The sequence below is a fragment of the Prionailurus viverrinus genome, chromosome D2 (genome assembly GCF_022837055.1).
Source record: "Prionailurus viverrinus isolate Anna chromosome D2, UM_Priviv_1.0, whole genome shotgun sequence".
Lineage (NCBI taxonomy): Eukaryota > Metazoa > Chordata > Mammalia > Carnivora > Felidae > Prionailurus > Prionailurus viverrinus.
The window spans coordinates 13,514,886-13,540,055 of record NC_062571.1 but is presented as its reverse complement, the minus strand read 5'-3'; the positions used below and the strand labels follow the sequence as shown (position 1 = coordinate 13,540,055).

Genomic DNA, 25,170 nt, shown 5'->3' with positions numbered 1-25,170 from the left:
ATAATTTTGCACGAAGAGAATGTGCACATATCTCCAACGGTCCTAAATTCAGCGAAGATTTATTCAATAGACGATTGTTTCCTGCCTAGCTGGAGCACGGTATTGCACAGGTGATAAAACCCGACGGCTCAGGGTACTAAAGAAATATGCCAAACGGGAATCATATTGTGTTAAGTATCAAGGCCAAGTTTCAAACCCATCAATCCTGTCGTACTCCAAAGCCCCTGATTTTTCAGTTCTGTCCTGCAATCTACAGTTAGCCCAACAAAATGCTCGTTTCTGTGGGCAGAGCTCTCTGTGACCCAGTAATCATCTGAGGATAGCCGTGTTTGTCACAGCTCTTGGTGGCACATAGGCTAAGCAAAAACTACTCAGTAAATGAACAAACTGCCCCACTACCGAGAAGCCGAAATGGAATGGAATCACGGCTGGGCCCAGGGCTCAGGCAATGCTTTGAAGGGCCTACTTATTTCTAAGCCCTGCTCTGATTTTATTATTTGGTGTCATTTTTAGGCAGGCTTCCCCGCAGGCTGGAAAACAGCTGCACTGACTTCACATTCTCACTGAGTCGCCCAGAGGAGAGAAGCTCCAGGAAAAGTCTTGGGTTGGGTCACGTGGAGCCAGTTTGGTCAATGTACTCATCCCTTAACCACTCACTGAGTTTGGAGGTTAGAATATGCTGAGTGGCCAAGTCTGGACACTAAAACCACCCTTGAACCTGGAAGAGGTCACATTGTTGATAGAAAAATGGGGCACAGACACAGAGCAAGACAAACAGCTGAGGACGAACCAACGGCCCTGAAGAAAACTGCCAGGTGGAACCTAGGACAGGCGGCCAGCCCTGCCAGCTCCCCGGCCTCTTCCTCACTCCTCCCCCACCCCTGGTACCACACCCTCCCTCACTGCCCCATCTCCCCCAGCTCCTACCTGCCCTTCTCCGACAAGCTGCCTCCCGCCTCCCCGATTGGAGAGAAGGGACCCTCCTTTGCATTCCCACTGTGTCCTGAGCTAGCCATGACCCCAGCCCTTCTCCCGGTGAGCCATCACCAGCTTTCCTGTCTGTCTTCCCCATGAGAATGAGTTTCTTGAAGGTGAGACCATGTCCCAGAGTCCAGCAAAGTTCCTGGCACATACTAGGTGCTCAATACATGAGTGTAAGAGAAAAGAGGCCTTTGGAAAGATGGAAGAAATCAATATGGCGAAGTCCATTGCTTATTCTATGACGAATTATAGAAAAATGAATACGAACTTGAATTTTAAAATAGGGTTCTTCAGGGCCACCTGAAGGGTGGCTCAGTCAGTTAAGTGTCTGACTTCGGCTCAGGCCATAATCTCCCGGTTCGTGAGTTCGAGCCCAGCATGGGGCTCTGCACTGACGGTGCGGAGCCTGCTGGGGAGTCTCTCTCTCTCCCTCTCTCTCTGCCCCTGCACCATGCTCGCTCTCGCTCTCTCTCTCACTCTTGGTCTCTCAAAATAAATAAATAAACAGAAATAAATAATAAATAAATAAAGTTTTAAAAAATAGGGTTCTTCAGTAGAGATCTCCTTATAATCATCAACACAAAAGAAAGCCTATTCCAAAGACTATTTGAGTTCCACCTATGATATACTACTGTTTCTCTAACTCCTCATTCAACTGGTGCTCTGAGAAGATAACAGTAAAAAGTACTGTGTACTAGAGATTAAATTGATCACGTCAAGTGTTCCCTATTTTGGTGCTGACTATTCCCAGCGATTATTTTAAAAGGAAAAAGTAACAAATGAAGATCTGTTTAAAAATGTGTCTCCACACAACAGATCTCGGGGGTGGGTGTGGGGGTATCTCCCGTAAGCTGGGTGCCACCTCGTTCCTACCGTATGAGTTAGGGGAGGAACCACACACCCACCCACCGCCACCGCCACCAACAACAGCCACCAAAAACATCACCATCGCCACCATCCCTTCGTGCTCATGCTTTCAACCCGACAAATATCGTTTACAATAGTTGACATCTAGCCCTGTGCCTCAATCGCTCCGCTCGTCATTTAAGGAAACTGTTTGGGGCTGAACGGTGTCCCCTTCCCCAAATTTTACATATTGAAGTCTTCACCCCCAGTACCTCAGAATGTGACTGTATTTGGAAATAGGGCCTTCGATGATGTGGCTAAATGCAAATGAGGTCATGAGGCTCGGGCCTAATCCAACAGGACTGGTGTCCTCCTACAAAGAGGAGGTTAGGACACAGACACACAGAGAGATGACCAGATGTGAGGCCATCTGCAAGGCAGGGACAGAGGCCTCAGGAAAAACCTATCCTACTGACACCTTGATTTTGGACTTCCAGCCTCCAAAACTGTGAGAAAATCAATGTCTGTTGTTTAAGCACCACTACCCCCCCCCCCCATCTGTGGTGCTTTGCTGTGGCCTCCCAAGCAGACTAACATGCATGTGCTCACTGAGACAAGGATAAGGTTATGATACCTGGGATCAGTGGCAACAGAAAAGTTCTCCTCTGGCTCCAAATGCCCAGCCAGCTGTCTTAGCATGGGCTGCCTTAACAAAAATACCACAGACGGTGTGGCTTCAATAACAGACATTTATATCTCCCAGTTCTGGAGGTTAGAAGTCCAAGGTCAAGGTGTCAGCATAGTCAGGTTCCGGTGAGGTCTCTTCCTCGCTGGCAGACAGGACCTTCTCTCTGCGTCTTTACACGGCAGAGAGGGGGAGATCATCACCCTCATGTCGTTTCTTGTTAGGACACTAATCCCATCGTGGGGGCTCCTAATTACCTCTCAAAAGCCCCACCTTCGAATACCATCACGTCAGGGGTTAAGATTTCAATATATGAATTTGGGGGAGACACAAATGCAGTTCAAAGCACACACTGACCTCTAAGGTTTGAAGTTCCTTTAAAGGAAACCAGCTGTTCATTCCATGCTTAAACGTAAGGCCCAAATGCGAATGCAGGTAGTGATGGTCTCTGAACATCAAGGAGCAAAACCAAACGCCCTGGGGGGAGCTCACCTGTGAAGAGAAGCCTGCGGAAGGAAGAAAGGCATGAGGCCTGGTTGGAGGGCAGCACCACGGGGAGCTCCGAAGGACAGGACAGTGTGCCTCCAGCCCACTATCCCAAAGAGGACCCGGTGACAAGGAATCAGGAGAGACACAGCTCCTTCTTGCCCCAGGCACAAGAAGTGTCTGCTCCGGGCCAGCCCCTGAGTGTGGAGAGCAGAACCCATCTGAGGTTCTTGGCTTCTTGGGGGCGACTTGCTGTCATCACGGGAGCAGAAACAGTGAGAAGGGCGCCTCCATGCTAACCAAGAAGCACGAAAACAGCTTCAGAAGCTCTGGAGACCCCAGAGCTTCCCTGAGCATGACGGGGGTGGCAGTCACTGACACCACACGCCCCTGGTATTGTTCAGGAAAACACTGGTAAACGCAGAAGGAAATTCTCACCCTTGTGGGGCTCAGCGGGCCTTTCTCAGAAAGAAGCAGAGGGATGTACCATGGTCATGTGAAAGCCAAGTCAGTGGCCAGTCTACTAGGTTTGAGGTCCAGAGGATGACAGCCATGAGGCTTCTGGAAGTATGGAATGTGGGCACAAGGCTCATGAGAACACTGCTCCAACCCCACCCTTTCATGGATGGGGAAACTGAGGTCCCCAAGGGGAAGCAAGATGCCCAAGGGCACACTGAAAACCAGCTTCAGCAGGGATGACAAACTTATTGGGCACCACTGGGCTTCTCTGTGGGACACAGGCCCACTCCAGCCTGAATCCTCTGCCCTTGTACCAAGGTCCGCATCTGCCCCTCCCTTGGCCACCTCACTCTCTCTCTGCCCTGCAGCCTCCATGACCTTTATCAGCTTCCTCCTGTCATCTTTAACCCCTGCAACCTCAGGGCCTTTGCATACACTGGGCTTCCCTGTCCTCTTAGCTAGGTGAATACCCTCATGAAATCAACATGTGTAGTGTGAGCTGGCATGCATGTAGAGGGTGCTCCTGCAGAAACTTAAGCATCTTCCCATAGGATCTGGTGCTGCTAACCTCCTGACAAGGCCCCACAATGAGTCTCAACCTTGTTGCACATCGGAATTGCCCCATACCCAGAGATGCTCCTAGAATTGTTCTTGGGTGTGGCCTGGGCCATGGGCTTTTCAAAGCTTCCCAAGTGAGTCTTATGATCTGTCCAGGTTGAGAATCACTGCCCTAAACACAGTCTGAGGATTGAGAGTGAGCTGTTTTATAGATACTTCTTACTAAGTTTTCCTGTGTACTGAATTAAGCACTATATGGCCTGTTTCACTGAAGTCCCACCAAGACTCTAAAAGATGAGGATAATTATCTCCATTTAGCAGGCGAGGAGAATCATCCTCAAAAAGGGGAAAGAGCTCTTCCAGAGACACACAGCCCACGGGGGCAGAGCCAGAACAGCCCCTGCCAGAAAGCCCACGTTCCAAATTATTCTAAACCATTTTAGCCCTCCCAGGGTTTTGGTTAGATGCATAGGGAATGCCACACTTGACAGCCATCTCAGATATAAAGTACAGATGTGCCACCACGAAGGAGCCAATGAGAAAAAGAACCTGAAGTATAGGAACACATGTTTTGTTTTGTTTTATGTCAGGCCCTGCAAATATCACAAGTAACTCATATAAGTGTGTCCTTCCATCACTGTAAACAAACTATAAAATGCCTTATAAACATACCAGAGTTATGACTATACAGAAATCGAATTCAGCAATGAACTTCCCGAGGGATGCATTGCTTAAGTGACTGCCTCTGCCAGTTTTATAAGAAAATCTGGTTCAAGTTCATATGTAGAAGCTACTTGAAATCTGTAAAAGATAGGTGGGCAGCTGGTCCTCATCAACCCCTGAGGATTTCACTCAGGCATTTGTTGTGAATTGTCTTTTTAATTTACTCTTCATGGCCTGATTAAACATAAAGAGACTTTAAATTATTTATCTAATCACATCTTACATTTATATCATATTTTGAAGTATTCCACATAGCTTAGTTCACTTGTATATCAGGTATTAAATATGGGTTAAATTTTTACAGAAAATATACTGACTTCTTGAAACACTTTGTATTTCTTTATCACTTCCAAAGTTTTAAAGAAGACAAACTGAATAAACATATATAAATGGAAAGTCCCACAAGGAAAACAGCACATATACATGAAGTTACCTTTTACAAGATCAGCAAAGAAGTGAGCGTGATTGGGAACCCAAAACATGTTTCCGTTTGGACTTTCATTACCAGCAAGATGGTGGACTGATAAGCTGGCCAACCCAATTGCTGAAAGCAACACAAAATATTGAATAAAATATTTTTTAACTAATAATAATTTTTTAAAGATTTTATTTTTATTATTTTTAAGTAATCTTTCTACCCAACATGGGGCTCAAACTTAAAACACTGAGATCAAGGCTCACATGCTCTACTGGCTGAGCCAGCCAGGTGCCCCAACTAATAATTTTTGAAAAGAATCAAGAAAGTAAAGAACACTTAGAGGCAACACTTAGAGGCTAAAGTCAAGAACTAAAGAGTTCTAAGTAAAATTGCCCACCTAGAGAGCACCAAAGCCAGCTCCCACCTTGAGCTGGCTCAGTAACTTGAGCTTTTGTCATCTAGGTCTAGAGAAGTACATAAAACAGGAAACAAGGTAGAAAGTCTAATAAGAAGCATCCACAGGGGGCACCTGGGTGGCTCAGTTGGTTAAGCATCTGACTTTGGCTCAGGTCATGATCTCAAGGTTCATGGGTTCACGCCCCGCATCCAGCTCTGTGCTGACAGCTCAGAGCCTGAAGCCTGCTTCGGGTTCTGGGTCTCCCTCTCCCTCTGCCCCTCCCCTGCTGATTTTCTGTCTCTCTGTCTCTCAAAAGTAAATAAATGTTTAAAAATTTTTTAAACATATAACTAGTCTACAGGATTTAAAAATTGAATTTAAAAATTAAATAAACAGATTTGTTGTAAAAAAAAAAATAATAAAACAAATAAAACAGCCAGAGAAAAGTGACACATTGCCAAAAGAGGAACAACCACTGAAATTCCGTAGATTTTTCATCATAAAGCATGGTAGCCAGAAGGAAGTGGCACAATAGTTTCTGATGTAGAAGAAAAGAGAACTGTCAATCTAGAATTCTATACCCAGCAAAAATATCCTTCAGAAAGGAAGATGAATCAAGTGGCATTCCCAATTGAAGGAAAACAAAGATTCATCAATAGCAGACCTACTCGAAAAGGATTGCTAAAGAAAGTTCTTCAGACATAAAAGAAATGGTACCTAAGGGAAACTCAGAGCATCCAAAATGAAGGAAAGAATGAAGTGTCTGGCTGGCTCAGTCTAGAGAGTATGTAATCTTGATCTTGGGGTTGTGAGTTTGAGCCCCACATTGGATGTAGATACTACTTAAAAATAAAAAATTTTAAAAAAAACATTTTTTTTTAATGAAGGAAGGACAGGGCACCTGGGTATCTCAGCCAGTTGAGCGTCTGACTCTTTGATTTTGGCTAAATTCATGATCTCAGAGTTCATGAGACCAAGCCCCACATCAGTCTCTGTGCTGACAGTACAGAGCCTGCTTGGGATTCTCTGTCTCTCCCTCTCTCTCTGCCCTTTCCCTACTTGGGCACACATGCATGCACTCTCTCTCTTTCTCTCAAAATAAATACATAAACATCAAAAAAATCTTTAAAAAAATGAAGGAAGGGCAACAGAAATGATAAATATCTGGGTAAATATACTAAACTGGTTTTCTCTTCTGGAGGTCTTTAAAACATGATGATGGCTGTAAAAAAAATTATAATATTTTCTGATGAGCTTTTCAATATACATAGATAGAGCATATCAGACAAGAATAACATAGAGAGGGAGGCAAGGGGACCTACACGGTGAAGGGAAGATATAGTAAAGATAGAAAACTAAACTGATGAAACAGAAAACAAGCAAAAAGAAACAAGAAAGGAATGTTTAAAGTTATGTTTTTAATAAGTCTGAAGAGAATAATCAAGAGACATCTCTAAGGAGAATGATCAAAACGGAGAAGTCCAAATGTAAACTATTACAAATGAGGGCGCCTGGGTGGCTCAGTCGGTTAAGCGTCCGACTTCAGCTCAGGTCATGATCTCATATCGGGGGCTTCCAGCTCAGGCGGGGCTCTGTGCTGACAGCTCAGAGCCTGGAGTCTGCTTCAGATTCTGTGTCTCCCTCTCTGTCTGCCCTCCCCAACTCGTGCTCTCTCTCTGTCTCTTAAGAATGAATAAATGTTAAAAAAAATTTTTTTTTAATATTACAAATGAGAAGGGAGAGAGAACTACCAATACTGAAGAGATTAAAAGGCTATGGGAATACTTCCACAGCTTTATGCCACTAAGTTTAAAATTTAGATAAAATTGATACATACCTAGAAAAAAAATAATTATGAAAATCATTACCAAAGAGATAAAAATGTGAATAAAATTGGAGCAGCAATGAAGATATTCTAACGAAAAGAACCCAATTTGCCTGCTACTGTTTACTTTTCAGAATCCTCAATATATCCGTATTCTGCTCATGCATTCAGTGGGACCTACGGTACGGCATGCCAACAGTTTACAAAAGAGTTCTACCACTAAACGTAAGGAAAAGAAACTAAGAAAATTCTTCCAAGAAATAGAACAAAAGAGACAACTCCACAACTCCACAATGATCAGGCTAGTAGAATTTTGACGCCAACATCTAAACAAGGACAATATGGGAAATTAAAACTATTAAGCCCATTTAATTAATGAATAAAGATGCAAAAAATCCTAAACAAATATTAGCAAACCAAATCCAGCAGCACATAAAAAAAAAATAATAATAACATACCACGACAAATTGAATTGAATTCCAGGAATTCAAAAATAGTTTAATATTTTTAAAGCCACTGATATTGTTTACTGCATTAAAGGTTAGTGGAGATTTCAGCTCAGATGATGATCCCGGTGTTGTGGGACCATGCCCCATGTCGGGCTCGACACTAAGCATGGGGCCTGCTTAAGATTCTCTGTCTCTCTCTCCCTCTGCCCCACTTCCCCCACTCACACACTCTCTCTCTCTTTAAAAAAAAAAAAAAGATCCTTAACCAGATAAAAAAAAATGTATTCAACCTTCCCAATGTAAAAGCAACAGAGAGAAAAACCACCCTACAGAATGGGGAGAAAATATTTGTAAATCATATATCTGATAAGGGGTTAATATCCAGACTATATAAAGAACTCCTACAATGCAACAATTTAAAAAATTTAAAAACCAATTAAAAATGGGCCAAGGATTCTAACAGACACTTCTTTAAATAAGCTATATAAATGGCCAATAAGCACATGAAAAGATGCACAACATCACTCATCATTAGGGAAACGCAAATCAAAATCACAATGAGATACCATCTCACCCCCATTAGGATGGCTACTATCAAAAAACAGAAAAAAGCAAGTGTTGGTAAGGAAATGGAGAAATGGAACCCCTTGTGCACTTTGATGGGATGTAACATGGTGCGGTCACTGGGGAAAATAATATAATACCTCCTCAAAAATGTATAGGTTACCATATATGGTAATTATAGAACTACCATATGACCCAGCAATTCCACTTCTGGGTACAAACTCAAAAAAATTGAAAGCAAGGACTCCAGGTGATATTTACATACCCATGTTCACAGCAGCATTGTTCGCAATAGCCAAAAGGTGGAAACAACCCAAGTGGCCGTCAGCAGATGAATGGATAAGCAAAACGTAGTAGATACATACACTGGAATATACAGCTCTAAAAAAGGAAGGAAATCCAGAAACACGCTACAACATGAATGAATCTTGAAAATATGTTGCTAAGTGAAATAAGCCAATCACCAAAAGGCAGATGCTGTATTCTACTTATATGAGGTACCTTGAGGAGTCGAATTCATACAGAGAAAGTCAAGTGGTGGTTGCTAGGAGCCCAGGGGAGGGGAGAATGAGGATTTGTTTTTTAATAGGTATAGTTTTAGTGTTGCAAGATGACAAGAGTTCTGGAGATTGGTTGCACAACAATGTCAACTGTACAGTTAAAAATGGTAAAGGGGCGCCTGGGTGGCTCAGTCGGTTAAGCGTCCAACTTCAGCTCAGGTCACGATCTCGCGGTCCGTGAGTTCGAGCCCTGCGTCGAGCTCTGCGCTGACAGCTCAGAGCCCGGAGCCTGCTTCGGATTCTGTGTCTCCCTCTCTCTGCCCCTCCCCCACTCATGCTCTGTCTCTGTCTCTCTCTCTCCCTCTCAAAAATAAACATTACAAGAAAAGAAAAGGAAGAAAGGCAGGAATCTAATGAGTTAAATTTTTAACTCAGGAGAAAAGATTAAGAAAAAAAAAATAACCTAAGAAATCAAAAGAAAAAATAATAAAGAGGAGAAATCAATGACATTTTAAAAGCTGATAGTTGGGTTTATAAAGACTAGTAAAAATTGCCAAACTTAGGACAAGTTTAATAAAGAAAAAAGAAGACTACAAATAAAAATTATTAAGAATGAAAAGTAGTTACATTACCAGTATTTGGAGGCAGAAGGATGGACAGGCAGAGCTCAGAGGATTTTTAGGGCAGTGAAAATGCTCTGTATGGTACTCTAATGGTGGATACATGTCATTACACATCTGTCAAAACCCATAGAACGGATAGCACCAAGAGTGAACCCTGATGTAAACTACAGACTTGGGGTGAACACTGTATCAGTGTAGGTTCACCGATTGTAACCAATGTACCACTGTGGTAGGGAACGCTGATAATGGCAGAGGCTGTGCATGTGTGGGGACAGCACGTGTACAGGAATGCTCTGCTCAATTTTGCTGCCCTAAAGAATAAGGTGTATTGATTTTTAAGGGACTTAAGCATAACATAGAGAAAAAAGGTTAGTAAAAAGATAATGTAAAAAAATAAATGCCGGCAACTTTGTAAATGAATGCATTCCACATTTACCAAAACTAAAGAAAAAAGAGGAAAGAAAGAAAAGAGAAGAGAAAGAGAAGAGAAGAAGGGAAGGGGAGGGAAGGGACGAGAAGGGAAGCACTAATAGTCTAACAACCGCAAATGAAACTGAATTCAGCAGGCAAAATTCTTCTCACAATGAAAACACTAGGTCCAGGCGGTTTTACCAGCAAGTTCTACCAGAGCTTTAACTTGTGCTACCAAACAACCAACACTATTCCAGAACATAAAGAAGAAACATTCCCACTTCCTTTTATGAAGCTATTATACCCTTGATTGTAAAACTCAGCAAGAATATTACGAGAAAAGAGAGTTATGGGCTGCATCAGTCAAAGTCCCTGCAGGAAATAAGATAATTTGGGGAGGATTTGTTTACAACTTGTGGATGAAGGGGAATAACAAAGGATCTTACACCTGGGATAGGAACTAGGGAAGGGAGAAGCTACCAGAACCCAAAAGGATACAGCAGGCACTTTGGGAAGACCGGTGACCTTCCATTAAAGGATACAACCAGCCTGGGGTGACCTCACTCTCCTCCCTCCCTCCAGTCTCCTGCCAGGGTTCCCACTGGCCCAGCCCAACTCTGAACCAGGTAACTCATTGAAGAAATTCATAACTGTCATACCAGGTGGGGCAAGGGGAGACCACATCTGGAAGGGCAAATGGGAAATCTCCAAATCACGCCCCAGATTGATCGTGAATATACATTTAAAATCCTTTTTAAAAAATTAGCAAATTAGGGGCACCTGGATGGCTCAGTTGGTTAAGTGTCTAACCTTAGACTTTGGCTCAGGTCATGATCTCGAGGTTCATGAGTTCAAGCCCCAAAATAGGACTCCATGCTGCAGTGTGGAGTCTGCTTGGGATTCTCTCTCTCCCTCTCTCTCTCTTTCTCTCCCTCTCCAAGTAAATTAACTTTTGAGAAAGAGACAGAGCATGAACAGGGGAGGGACAGAGAGAGAGGGAGACAGAATCTGAAGCAGGCTCCAGGCTCTGAGCTGTCAGCACAGAGCCTGACTGAGGGCTCGAAATCACGAACCTTGAGATCATGATCTAAGCCAAAGGTGGATGCTCAACCGACTGAGCCACTTAGGCACCCCCCCCCCAAAAAAACTGGCAAATTAAACCTAACAATGTATGGGGGTGCCTGGGTGGCTCAGTCAGTTAAGCATCCAGCTCTTGGTGTTGGCTCAGGTCATGATATCAGGGTTTCGTGGGTTTGAATCCCGCATTGGGAGCACAGAGCCTGCTTGGGATTCTTTCTCTCTCCCTCTCTCTCTGCCCCTCCCCAACTTGCGCTATCTTTGTCTCTCAAAAAATAAGTAAATACACTTAAAAAAAAATCTAACAATGTATGAAAATGCTAACACAGAATCCAAGATGGATTTCAATTAAAAATACAAGTTTGATTTAACTTTGGAAAACAAATTAAGTTTTCTGACTCGGTTTTGGCTCAGATCATGATCTCGAGGTTTGTGGGACTGAGTCCCACGTCAGGCTCTTCACTGACAGCACGGAGCCTGCTTGGGACTCTCTCTCTCCCTCTCTCTCTGCCCCTCCCCAGCTCACTGTGTGTATACACACACACTCTCTCTCTTTCTCTCAAGATAAATAAACATTTTTTTAAAAAATCAGTCGCCTTTGGGGCGCCTGGGTGGCGCAGTCGGTTAAGCGTCCGACTTCAGCCAGGTCACGATCTCGCGGTCCGTGAGTTCGAGCCCCACGTCAGGCTCTGGGCTGATGGCTCGGAGCCTAGAGCCTGTTTCCGATTCTGTGTCTCCCTCTCTCTCTGCCCCTCCCCCATTCAAGCTCTGTCTCTCTCTGTCCCAAAAATAAATAAACGTTAAAAAAAAAAATTAAAAAAAAAAATCAGTCGCCTTTTAGTACACCAGCAACAAAAACAAACTGTAGGTTTGAAAACTACTGAAAGCACAGAAAAACAAAATGCTCAGAAGCACAAAATCACAAAAGATGTACATTCCTTTATAGAAGAAAATGATAAGCCTTTCTTGAAAGATCTTAAAGAACCAGCAAACGAAGAGAGATCCCGTGTTCTTGGACTGGACGACCAAACTGCAAAGCTGTCGATTTTCCCCGAGTTGGGGCACAGAGACTGAGCAGGGGTTCCAAGTGACCGCAAAGGCTCCGGATGATTCCCCAGGTCACAACAACTGTGGGGAGAGGGGCTCGGCAGGGAACCTCCGAAAAACCCAAGAGAAGCGACCGTGAGCCAAGAGTCAGCTTTCACCTTTTTTTAAGGTGCCAACTTTTAGGTGATTTTTAAGGTACTTTTTGTTTTAGGTGCCAGATGTTTTTCTAGTCTTTTGTTTTCTCTTTTCTCTGAGTCCCTTTCTACGTTTAGCCTTTTGCATGCGTATCCTGTCTCAAGTTTGCAAATTGTGCAGGGCTAGTCCAAGACTGCTCTAAAATCAGGGGTGGTGAGGGGCAAGAGGGCAGAAGTAAAGGAAGAAAATCGTCCATATACCAGGTGTATTCGTTTGCTAGGGCAGCAATAACAAAGTACCACACACTGGGGGACTGAGACAACAGAAATGTACTTTCTCACTGTTCTGGAGGCTGGAAGTCTGAGATCAAGGGGTCACGACTCACCTTACTTCTGATTCTCAGGGGCCATAATGCTGTTGGCTTGGATGGGGATCTGCTCTGAGTAAGTACATCCCTCTTATTCTGATAACCCTGGCGGGAAACTGAGGAAGATCTGGGGACAGCTTCACGGCCAGGTTTTCTCCAATGTGATCAGCTTGAAACCTGGTATCTTAGCTAACCAGGGCAAAGTACAAAAGCACCGAAGATCAGGAGGCTGAAACCACAGAAATTTGTTTTCTCACAGCTCTGGAGGCTGGAGGTCTGAGATCAAGACGTTAGCAGGGTCGGCTCCTTCTGAAGCCCCTCTCTCCTTGGCTTGTAGATAACCATCTTCCCCTCCACCACCACCACCCGTGACCTCACATGGTCTTCTCTCTGTGTGTCTTCTCTCTTCCCTCTCTGATCACCTCTTATTTTTTTTAATGATTATTTACTTTTGAGAGAGAGAGACAGAGAGAAACAGAGTGTGACTGGGGGAGGAGCAGAGAGAGAAGGAGACACAGAATCCGAGGCAGGATCCGGGCTCTGAGCTGTCAGCACAGAGCCCGACGCGGGGCTCGAACTCACAAACTGTGAGATCATGACCTGAGCCGAAGTCAGATGCTTAACCGACTGAGCCACCCAGGACCCCCGTGATCGCCTCTTCTTATCAGGACACCAGCCATGATGGATTAGGGGCCCGCTCTAATGACCTTGTTTTAACTTCATTACTGCTTTAAAGATTCTGTCTTCAAAATAGCCACATTCTGAGGAACTGGGGGTTAGAGCCTCAGCATAGGCATTTGGGAGGCACAGTTGAGCCCCTAACAGAAGGTATTGGGGACTTTACATGCATGATTTCAAGCAATTCTGCCCCCCCGCCCCCCGCCCCGCAACCACACTGCAAGGCAAATATTTCTATCCCCATTTATTTATAATGAAATCGAGTCCCAAGAAGATTCGGTAACCTGGCCAAGGACACACAAGTAACAAATGGCAGAGACATGAGTCAAACCAGGCCTGCTGCCCCGGAGCCTGTGCTCTTTCCACTGCACCACCTGCTGGGACCTGAGACGACAAGCATGAGGGCTGGGGAGCAGAGGGAAGAAGGTGGCACATCGAACAGTGGCGCTAAGGATGATGCCCAAACTTGTCGTCTCTCTGGTCTGCCCAAAGTCCTATGGTGGCTCCTTCTCCCCCCAGGTCAGACTTTGTATTCATTTTTAACTCGACTGCGACCATCGGCAGGAATTGGAGAATTGGAGAATTGGAGGAATTGGAGAGATTCCCTCTTCCTATGAAGGAGAAGGGGTGTCTACAAGGAGCAAAGAAGGATGCTCACTCAGAGCCATGGACAGTCCTGTCCCTGACGCAGGGCTGGTGTGGGAAACAGCTCGGAGGCTTGAGCAGGACAATCAGAGGGAAGAAAAGAAGCCAGTGGAATTGCGCCATGAGTAGGAATGGGGCTGTGCGTAGGGAAGTATGGCCCCGCCCACTTCTTCCCATGGAGTTCCATCCCAGTCCGGTCCAGAATGGCTGAGCTTAGATCAAGGGTTCCCGAGAGTTATGAGCTGAATCGTGTCCCCCCCCCCAAATTCATGTGTTCAGTCCCAATCCCCAGGACCTCAGTATGTGACTATACCTGGAGATAGTCTTTATTTTTTTAATGTTTATTTTTGAGAGAGAGACAGCTGGAGCAGGGGAGGGGCAGAGAGAGAGGGAGAGAATCCCAAGCAGACTCCAAGCTGTTGGCATAGAGCCCGACGCAGGGCTTGAACCCACGAAGCATGCGATCATGACCTGAGCCTAAATCAAGAGTCAGAGCCACACAGGCACCCCAGGAGACAGAATCTTTAAAGAGGTGAGTGAGATAAAACAAGGGCTTGTGGGTGGACCCTAATCCAATATGAGTGGGGTCCTTATGAGAAGAGATTAGGACACAGGCGCACAGGGGCACGACCACGGGAAGACACATAGAGAAGACGGCCATCTGCAAGGCGAGGAGAGAGGCCCAGGAGGAGCTGAGTCTGCCGCCACCCTGACCTCCAGAACCACGAGAAAATTAATTTCTGTGGCTTGAGCTGCCCCATCTGTGGTGTTCCATGGCTGTCCTGGCAAACAAGGGCACCAGGTAACATATTTCGGGCTCATCACGCTAGAGGAAACCTGGCCGCGAGTCTGTTCCCAAATCTCCCCCAGTTTCCCCCAGAATTATACGGAGAAAAGAGATGTGCCCACTCAGAACAGACCCCCTGAGCCACCTCAGCCAACAACATTTTGGCCTCTGAGAATCAGGAATCAGGTGAGTTGGGAAAGATCATGAGAAGACTCGAATTTTCTATCAAGTCGTTGATGAGGGCGGTTGTGGTGGTAAAAGGAGAAAAGGGCATGGGATGTTTCAGGAAAGAAAAAAACCACAGGGTGCCTAGCTGGCTCAGTCTATAGAGCACGTGACTCTTGATCCCAGTGCTGTGGGTTCGAGCCCCGTGTTGGGTGTAGAGATTACTTTCACAAAAGAAAATAAAATCTTTAAAAAAAAAAAAAAATCAAGGCATGCTGACAGATCTCTGAGCAATCTCGGCCTTCGTGATTGAACAATAAAAATTGAACATTCTGAACAATAGCTTCACTGATATTTGTCAGTTTCTTCTTCTATAAACGGCAGTTTCACAGGTAACTCTGTGAACAAATGGGTTTCGTGCTAACCAGCATACCCGAGTCTCTAGGAATTTAGCCCAGGTCTGATTTTTCATCCCCTAGTCTAGCAGCCACAAGACAGGCCACTTGTCTTCCCTGCTAAGGTGGAAGAAGAAGATAAAAGGATTTATTACCTGAACATTCCAGAACCTTCCAAACAAATCTGTTCCATCTTTCCCCCTAAAAGCTGGACCCACATTCTGAGAGCTGAGGAGTGTATTTTCCTCCCAGACCAGCTTGTCCATCTTGGCTTAGGTCACACAGTGAACCCTTATCAAATACAATCTGCTAACCGACAGAATAGGAAATTTCTAGATCAGCGCACCAGCTGCAAGTTGGAAACCCAAAGACTGAAGTGAGTCTGCAGCATTTGTCACTAGAGCTCCACTGTCACGCTGCAGGCATCTGCTTCTCCGAGCCTCTTGCTGGCAGACCTTTGACTGGATAAGGGCTGGGACACGGTCAGCACTTGGGGGAAGGGTGCAGATGAGAATCACAGGCAGCACGGTGCACCGTGATGTGAACTCACAGAGGGAGCCCCATGCTCTCCACAGATGGAGGCATCTGAGGCCAGGGTGCCACGTGTGGGCCAGATTCTGGCCCCCTGGGCCTTTCCACGGGAAACCTACGCAGGCCACAGTGTGCATGAACGACCTTGAAGGGCACAGCCCTGGGGCAGCATCAACCGCTATTAATTCCATTGCAAGGGTAACGGAATGTTGAAAAGTGACACTCCGGGTACCACACTGCTTCCGTGGTGAAATTCCAAAGCAAGAAGAGGTGTTCACAGGACACGGTCAAGATCCACAGTCTTGAATCCTCCCACTGCCAAAAAGCATTAAAAAAATCAGCTTGTTGAGGGACAGGACTTTTAAGAAAAGAGTTTCTGACAGAAGTTATCTTTGAAGAAAGCTGTGCTCCTTGAAGGTCAGGAGGGGGCCTACCCACTCACCCCAAATATGTGGGGGGTTTCCAGGAAGCTACATAGAGAGCTTACCACGTGACTGCCTCCAGCTGAGGGCAGAAAAGGCTGGAGCCCTTTCCCAGCCCGGAAATCCAGAGGAAGAAGGTCAGAATGCAGGGGGCCAAATAAAGGCCCCACAGATGTCAGGCCTTGTCCCTGGAACCCATAGATGTGATCTTATTTGGACAAAGAGTCTTTGCAGATATGATTAGATGAAGGCCCCTGAGATGGAGAAGTGACCCGAGAGCATCCAGATGAGCCATGAATTCAAGTACATGTATCTTTAAAAGAAGGAGGCCCAGGGAGCTTTAAGCACACGCGGAGAGAAGGCAATGTGAGCAGCGAGGCAGAGACGACCCATGGGGCCCGTGGGCCGAGGAATGCCAGCAGCCCCCACCAAGCGGGAGGAGGCAAAGAGCACGTCGTCCCTGCGAGCCTCCAGGGGGAGCTCGGCCTTCCTGACAGTGGATTTCAGCCCCCATAAAACTGACTGCAGGACTGGGAGAGAGTCCATTTCTCTTCTTTTAAGCCATCAAGTTTGTGGTGACTCATTTCAGCAACCACAGGGAACCAACATGCAGGTGGCTCCCGCTTGGGTGGAGGGACCAGGAGCGAGCCCTTGGGTTGGGGTCACCCTCCATTCCAGAGATTGTCAGGACAGGCGCTGTGCGAAGCAGGTGAGAGCCAGATTGGGGGAGGGGGGGCACTCGGGGAGGGAGCCACGCGGGGCCTGACCAACGGGACTGCCAGAGACCCCAGCAGCAAGGAGCTGGCGGTAAACCCCAGGGATGGAGGAGAAAGTCACAAGTGACCACCCAGAAGAGGGAGACCTCCACCTGGCTGAGAAGGCCGGGCCCTTAGAACAGCCTCAACGGGAGAAAAGTCAGCTCAGAGGCACCCCCCCCGCCCCCCCCACCACTCCGCCACTCAAGAGCTGCCTTCTCCTGTCCACTCCTTCCCCCACCCAGCTCCCACCTTGGGTGGGCACGGGGGGGGGGGGGACAGCAGGAGAGGGGGGCACGAGTCCAGAAGCGAAGCCCCCTTTCCCACGCAGCCTTCCAGCCCTAAACAAGCAAAGCTGGAACAGAGAGAATGAGATGTCAAAGTTTACAGTTTTGACTAATATCTTGGCCTGGACATTCAAATTCCAAATCGAGACTGTTTTCCATTTCAAGCGACCTTAGGACAGACTATTTCCTAAGAGGAGCAGAGAAGTCAGCGCCTGCCAGCGTTTTCATCCAGGGCCAGGGAACATTCATCCCGCTGAACACACTTTAAAGGGGAAGGAGAAAGCAAAGAGCAAAGCTGCATTCCAGTGACCCCGCAGGCCCTGTTTGTTCAGCAGACGAGGTAGTGGCAAAGGCTGGTGAAAACATCTCAGTGGAACTGAGAATAGCTGAGTTCCCGTGAAAGGAAAAAATGCAAATTTGTTTTCGGTATCACTTTTAAGCTTCCTGAGCGGAGCCCTTGGCCTGGAGTGACTCTCATTGACGTCAGCCCGAGGTCGCCATATCGGAGCAGCTGTTTGCTTGTTCCCTCACCCTCGGCCCCTGGTGCAGAAAACACACTGCTTTTGTTTCACGGGAGATTAAAAACATTTGCTGCTGCGTCCATAATTCACGACCCCTGCTATCACCGGGACCAGGAATGCTGGACAAGAAACACCCAGCACCCCCGCCCCGCCCCTCAAAAGCAGGGAGGGTGGGAAACCCGTGGAGAGATGCCAGAGACAGGATTATGCATCGGCCGGGACCCAGCCCAGACCCTTCCCATGGTCCTGGAACACAAGAGAATGGATCTATAGCACACGTCCGGGGCTCTTATGAACCAGTCAAAACATGGCCACGTGCGTGAAGCCGTGTGTCCTCCGACATCCTGTGAGGGAGTCGGGCCACAGGTCGCACAGCCCAGGCTGAACGCCCCTTGCCTCCGGTCGGTCTCACGGCAAAGCAGCAGCGAACCAAGATGAGGAAACAAGATGACCAGCTCCCTGCCTCCTCCCAGGGTTGTCTCAGGGCTGCTGCTGATGGCAGCAATGCTGGCCATCGTGCGGCCCTCCCTGGACCTGCGGCCAAACCCTGATGCTACCTGGGACCTTCCAGTTCCTCCAGGCATCCTGGGCGAGCCTCCGGCAGGCAAAGCCCAACTGAGATGGCTCCTTCAGAACAGCTGGTTCTCTTCCAGAAATCCTGATCACTTGTCAAGCTGGTAGATAATTCCATCCCCTACCACAGGGCTGCTCAGATACATCCCTTAGGTAACCGTTGTTTGGAACCTCCCTCAAAATGCAAGGCAACAGAAGCCAGTGGATTCTTTACACGGTTCATTCGTTCAGTCCCAGGACAGAATGATCTTCCCCGACTCGGCCAGTCGTTTGGATGTGAGGGGGGTGGAAACGGGGGCCGGGGAGGGCTGGTGTGCACCGTCCCACCCCTCGGTGGTCTCCAGATCCCCTCAGTAGGGGCCTGGGCGTCGGTGGCTGTGCCTCGGAGGTAACCCCCACTCCACCACTCCTCTGAATTCAGAGCCTTCAGGGAGCAGGCTGGGCACCAGGGGACCTGCATGTGAATGCTCCTCCCTGTCACTTGTCCCAGACATAGCGACAGCTGTCTGCGCCAAGCTCCGGCTAATGCTGCGAATCTCCCGCTGCCACCTTCCATCCTGCCTCTCCCGGGGGTGGGCCTTCCCTGCGCCTCCCACCCCAAGGCTGGCTGGGGCCCCTCCGCTGAGATCCCTGACCACGGCATGCTGCAGTGGGCCGGCAGCCACGAGAGGGCGGGGACGGCGCTCCGCCTACACCCCGGCTCCCATCGCGGAAAATGCAACACGAAATGTGCCGACTGCTTACGGTCGGGATGTTGTTGTTGCTCCGGCCGCTGTTATTATTTATCAGTGAGTAATGATAGTTCAACACGCTTCCCTTTCTGGAGTCCGAGTAAGCCTGTAAGGGTGTGTGGACTCACATCACTGACTGCTCAGAACTGGGGGGATGTTTCTGGAGGAAGGCAGACGGTGGGGGGGAAAAGGAGTCATCTTGCCTCTGCTACTTTTAGCCAATCTCTTATTCACAGTTGTGAACTTTTACTTAACTATGGATGAAGCAAGAACTTTTTTCAAAGGCTGATAAATGCATACCTGGTGACCAAAGCGAAGTCTGAGCGCAGAGCCAGAATGGGCCTGGGTTGTCAACTGCACACGGCCCACACAGAAGCAGAGGGATGGGGACACCAACAGAAAGGGACTGGGGGAGAGCTTGTCTCCCCGAATGCCTAATGCTGTTGAAATAACATAAACAGAACAGTAAGATGAGGTTCAGGGTTGGCACAGTAAAGACAAGGCACCATCATTCTCCCAACAGTTACTGAGTCACCGCCATGTGCCAGCTTCCAGAGTTGTAAATGGATGTGGTCGCTGTCCCCCAGGACCTCCCAGCCTCCAGGAGAGAGACACTGTCACACAAGGCTGAACAAATGCTATAAAGCCAGGTCCTCGGGAGAAACCATGAGAGCCGAAAACGGATACTGCGTATAGCATGGTGATAACAGCTGAACTCCAACATCAGACAGACCCGGGCCAAATCCTGGGTCCAAACCTTACTAGCTCTGGGACTTTGGCCAAGTTACTTAACCTCTCTCAACCTGTGTGCGCCCCTTGAAAATGAGACTATCAGGGCTTGCCTCATAGGGCTGTTAGAAAAAGATTAAATAGAACATACAGCAGAGCGGCCAGCCTCGTCCAGGGCTCAAAGAAAATACTAATCCGGTTGGCTCTTGTTCTCATTAACCGTCTGACAAAGACCAGGTTCCACCGAGGAGGTAAGATTCGCGATGCATCCTGAAGGGATTTCACTTATAAAAAAAAAAGAGGTTGGGGATTTGGTGAAAAGGAAGCATCGTTTACAAAGATACAGACACATAAAGTTGCACAGCATGTTTGGAAACCAGCAAGGAGTTCAAAGTCGCTGGCCTGAGGGGCACACGGGAGGGAGAGGCCAAATAAGTGGGTTTGATCCCTGCTAGGAAATTTGGACTTTATCCCGTGGGTGACTGGTCAAATGATGACGGGTTCTGGAATCAAAGAAGTGAATTCTATCCCACCACACTTCGGGGCAGGCACGGGTTCCTCTTCGGTTATATGAGGACAGTAACATCCACCCCCGAGGGCTGCTGAATGGCTTACATCAAGGTTCAGAAAACTTTTTCTGTAAAGAGGCAGACAGTAAATATTCTAGGATCGGCAGACCACACAGTTTCTGCTGCAACTACTCAGCCCTGCCATTGTTGCATGAATGCAGCCATTCACAATCCATACAGTAGTGAGTATGATAGTATTCCGATAAAACTTTATTTATAAACCAGGCACTGAGGAACATTCGGCTGCAAGCAGTAGAAAACAAAACTAAAATCCCTAGCACAGCGCCTTGGAGTTCCTGCTTTCTACCCCCTTCCTCCTTTCCAGATGCCAACAGGGGACATTCTTCCTAGATCCTTATATCACGTCCAGTGGTTTCAAGGCATTGCTCAACGATTTGAAGATTATAGTGAGTTTCCCCTGATCTCAGCTCTAGAGACTGCGATGCATAAAGATATTTGTTCAACAGAGTGAGAACGGCTTCGCCAGGAGCACTGAGTGAGTAGTCAATCAGGCAGTCAGTCTGAAAGCTCTCATTATGCACGCAGTGCTTTGCCCTGCAGTAGAGACGTGAGGGGCACCGAGGCCAGATCCTCACGAATAGAACGCCGTCTGGTGAGAAATTCCCACGTCCCTGTTGCCTGAGTTCCAGTCACAGTTTTACACAGTTTTAGTTGCGTGCAATTTCTTCAAAGTCACGTTTTCCATTTCTTAATCTGTACAATGAAGAAATTCAACTAAGCGGCAGTGTGATTCTGTGTGCACAACAGAGGCATTCTGGGAGTTGGGGAGGGCTTCCTGGAACCATCTTGAGGGAAGCCATGCCCACGGGCTGGCCTTCTGGGGTCAGCCTGGCATTCCTTGGGGGGTGGGACGACATGAAACCTGGCAGGAGGGGACAACCAGCGACCAGTGCATGAACATCAGTGCCTGGAGGGAGGGGGCTGGGAGGGAGATGCAATAAAATGGCAGAAATGGGTGGGGCCGGTCCAGTGAAGACTCTGGGTATTTTTGCTGTATTAGAAGTAGACTTTCTGGCACATAGTGTAGATCAGGAGTCAAACACTCAATGCCTGCAGGGGCTGGAGACGTAGAAGTGAATCAAGTGGGTAGGATGTAACCAGAGGGAGCCATGGGGATGGGGATGGGAATGGGGCACACTGGTGAGGGCATGCCCTGTCTTAGAGATGTGGTAGAGCTGGGCTGCAGACGACTGCTTCCACCTGGTCTTAAGGGCCCAGCATGGCAGATCTGGTTTTTTAAAGAATGTCAGAAATTTAGTACTCGCTTTGGCAACGCATACACTAAAACTGGAACGATCTAGAGAAGATTAGCCTGGCCCTGCGCAGTGATGATCTGCAAATTCACGAAGTGTTCCAGGTTTTTAAAGACCCCGAGTAGCCAGAGCAATTTTGAAAAAGGAAAGCAAAGCTGGAGGCATCACAATTCCAGACTTCAAGCTATATTACAAAGCTGTTGTAATCGAAACGGTATGGTACCGACACAAGACACATAGATCAATGGTACAGAATAGAGAACCCAGAAATAAACCCGCAGTTATGTGGCCAGTTAATCTCTGACAAAACAGGAAAGAATATCCAATGGGAAGGAGCCTCTCCAACAAATGGTGTCGGGGAACACTGGACAGCTGCGTGCAACAGAATGAAGTTGGACCACTTGCTGACATCATACACACAAAAATAAAAGCAGTAATGTCTCTGACATCAGCCAGAGCAACATTTGTCTAGGCGTGTCTCCTGAGGCAAGGGAAATAAAAGCACAAATAAACTATTGGGACTACATCAAAATGAAAAGCTTCTGCACAGCAAAGGAAGCCATCAACAAAACTAAAAAGCAACCTGCTGAATGAGAGATTTTCAAGTGACATCACCGATAAAGGGTTAGTATCCAAAATATATAAAGAACGCATACAATTCAACACTCAGAAAACAAATAATCCAGTTAAATATGGGCAAGAAATGAATGGATATTTGTTCAAACAAGACATCAAGATGGCCAACAGACATGTGAAAAGATGCTCCACATCACTCATCATCAGGGAAATGCATATCAAAACTACAATGAGATATCAGCTCACACCTATCAGAATGGCTAAAATTAAACGCATGCACACACACACACACACACACACACACACACAAAACAAGTGTTGGTGAAGATGTGGAGAGCCACTATGGGAAACAGTATGGAGCTTCCTCAAAAAGTTAAAAATGGAATTACCCTATGAACTAATAAACACTAATTCAAAGGGACACAGGCACCCCTAAGCTTATAGCAGCATTATTTACAATAGCCAAGTTATGGAAGGAGCCCAAAGTGTCCTTCAATAGATGAGTGGATAAAGAAGATGTGGCATATATATATATACAACGGAGTATTTTTCAGCCATAAAGAAGAACGAAATCTTGCCATTTGCAACAACATGAATGGACCTAGAGAACATCACGCTAAGTGAAATAAGTCAAAGAAACACAAATACCACGTGATCTCGCTCATATGTGGAATTTAAGAAACAAAACCAGTGAGTAAAGGAAAAAAGAGAAACAAATCAAGAAACAGACTCTTAACTATAGAAAACAAACTGATGGTTACCAGAGGAGAGGGGGGTGGATGGGGCAAATAGGTGACGGGGATTGAGGAGGGCACTTGTGAGCACAGGCTGATGTGAGGAATTGCAGAATCACCATATTGCACACCTGAAACTAATGTAACACTATGTTAACTACCCTGGAATTAAAATTTAAAAAGGAGGTCAGACATTTAGATTTGTATGTAGGAGCTCCTGGTTTCAAAAACTGACTGATTTTTTAAAAAATCAGCATCATGCCAGCTAAACAAAACATAGCTGGTTAGATTCTGCCCAAGTTGCCGGTTTGTGACCTTGAGTGTAGGTGGTGAGACTGATTTCAGAAAGAGCTGTGGAGAGCCTGCAGAGTTCATGAGCAAAGCTAAATCCAGTCCCAGCCTCTGCAAACAGAGCCCCCTTCAGCATTAGACCAAACTGCAAGCTTCATCTGGAACTAGAGGTAAATTCGAATTTTAAATAAACAAGGGAATACTTTTTTTTAGCATAAGTATATCTTAAACATTGCGTGGGACATACTCATACTAAAAAGAAATATTCGTAGTTTATCTGAAACTCAGTTCAAATTTAACCAGGCATCTTGCATTTTTGTTTGGTAAACCTAGCCACTCTCCCTGGAGCCCTACACTAGGCCCCAGTGGGGTCACAGTCTCCCAGCTCCTCCCAGGGGCGAGCTCTACTCTCAAGGACATAGGGACACAGTCCGCAGCGCAGATTTTAGAGGAAAAGGGAACCAAGGCAAATGTTTGAACACCTGAACGCCACGGTCACATATGAGGTGATCTATACATACTCACATACATACTACTTTGATGTCAAAGGATGGATATTCTAGAACTATCTCGGCCCCTCTCCAGTTATGTTCTTGGCCCTTTGTGGTTTCCTCGTCTCTTACGTGGAGAAGGGAATTCCTATCTCACAGGATTATCACATGGATTAAATGGAAGAAACATAAAAGTGTTATCACACAGCGTCTGACACAAGGCAGACGCACAACAAACGTTTATTGTGTGTTAAATGAAATTCTTCAACCCCAGAATGACTGCATTCCCACCGTTCCTGTCACCACACCAAGACCCATCTATGGAGGGTCCCAAGAAGCTGGGACAGGGGCAACATGTGATTCCACCATCGTGCACAATGTCTCTGGGAACTGGGTGTCGGCCGGGGTGCCGGGCTCCTGGCGACCTGTCAGGATCACAGTTCAGGGGAACAATGAGAGCCCTGACTTTCTACACTTTAGGGGCTGGAGGCCAAGTGTACAGAATGCTTCTTTTTTTATTGAAATATATTCGACATACAATATTGTGTACGGTTAAGTTGTACAACACGCTGATTTGATATTCCTACATATTGTAATGTGATCGCCATTGTATTTAGCACCTCTATCATGTCACATAATTATGTTTTGTTTTTTTGTGGTAAGGACAATTAAGATATAATCTCTTAGAAAGTCTGATAAATACAATATTGCTGCCTATAGCCACTGTACTGTCTATTAGATACCCAGGACTTATTTATCTGCTAGTAGTAACCTCGCTCCTATTCCCCCGCCTCACCCCAACCCCTGGGAACCAAATTTCACTCTATTTGCAGGAGTTTGGCGTTCTTAGATTCCACATATAAGTGATATTATACAGTAGGGGTCTTTCTCTGACTTATCTCACTCCACATAGTGTCCTCGAGATCCATCCATGTTGTCTCAAATGGTAATATTTCCTCCTCTCTCATGGATGAATAATATTTGTGTGTGTGTGTGTGTGTGTGTGTGCTCTTTATCCACTCATCTGTTGAAAGGCACATAGCTTGTTTCCATACCTTGACTATTGTTAATAATATTACAATCAACATGGGGAGTGTATACACCTGTTCAATATGCTGTTTTCATTTCTTTGGGGTATTTACCCAGAGATGGAACTGCTGAATCATTCTGTTTTTGTAATTTATTTTTGAGGAATCTCCACAGTGATTGCACCAATTTACATTCCCACCCATAGTGCCCAAGGGTTCCCTTTTCTCCACATCCTCACCAGTACTTGTCCCTTCTTGTCTTCTTGACGCTAGCCGTCCTAATAGGGGTGAGGTGGTATCTCATTGTGGTTTGGATTTGCTTCCCTGATGAAGAATGATGTTGAGCATCTTTTCACGTACCCGTCGACCATTTGGATGTCTTCTTTGGTAAAACATCTCTTTAGTTCTTCTGCCTATTTTTTAAATCATATCGTTTA

General features: G+C 46.4%; 1 non-coding gene across 1 annotated transcript; it reads left to right on the top strand.

Moving 5' to 3' along the window:
• Window positions 1-21,621: 21,621 nt before the first annotated feature.
• Window positions 21,622-21,723, top strand: LOC125148519 (U6 spliceosomal RNA). The gene has a single exon (XR_007145602.1). It is a non-coding gene; the product is annotated as a U6 spliceosomal RNA (small nuclear RNA).
• Window positions 21,724-25,170: the final 3,447 nt, after the last annotated feature.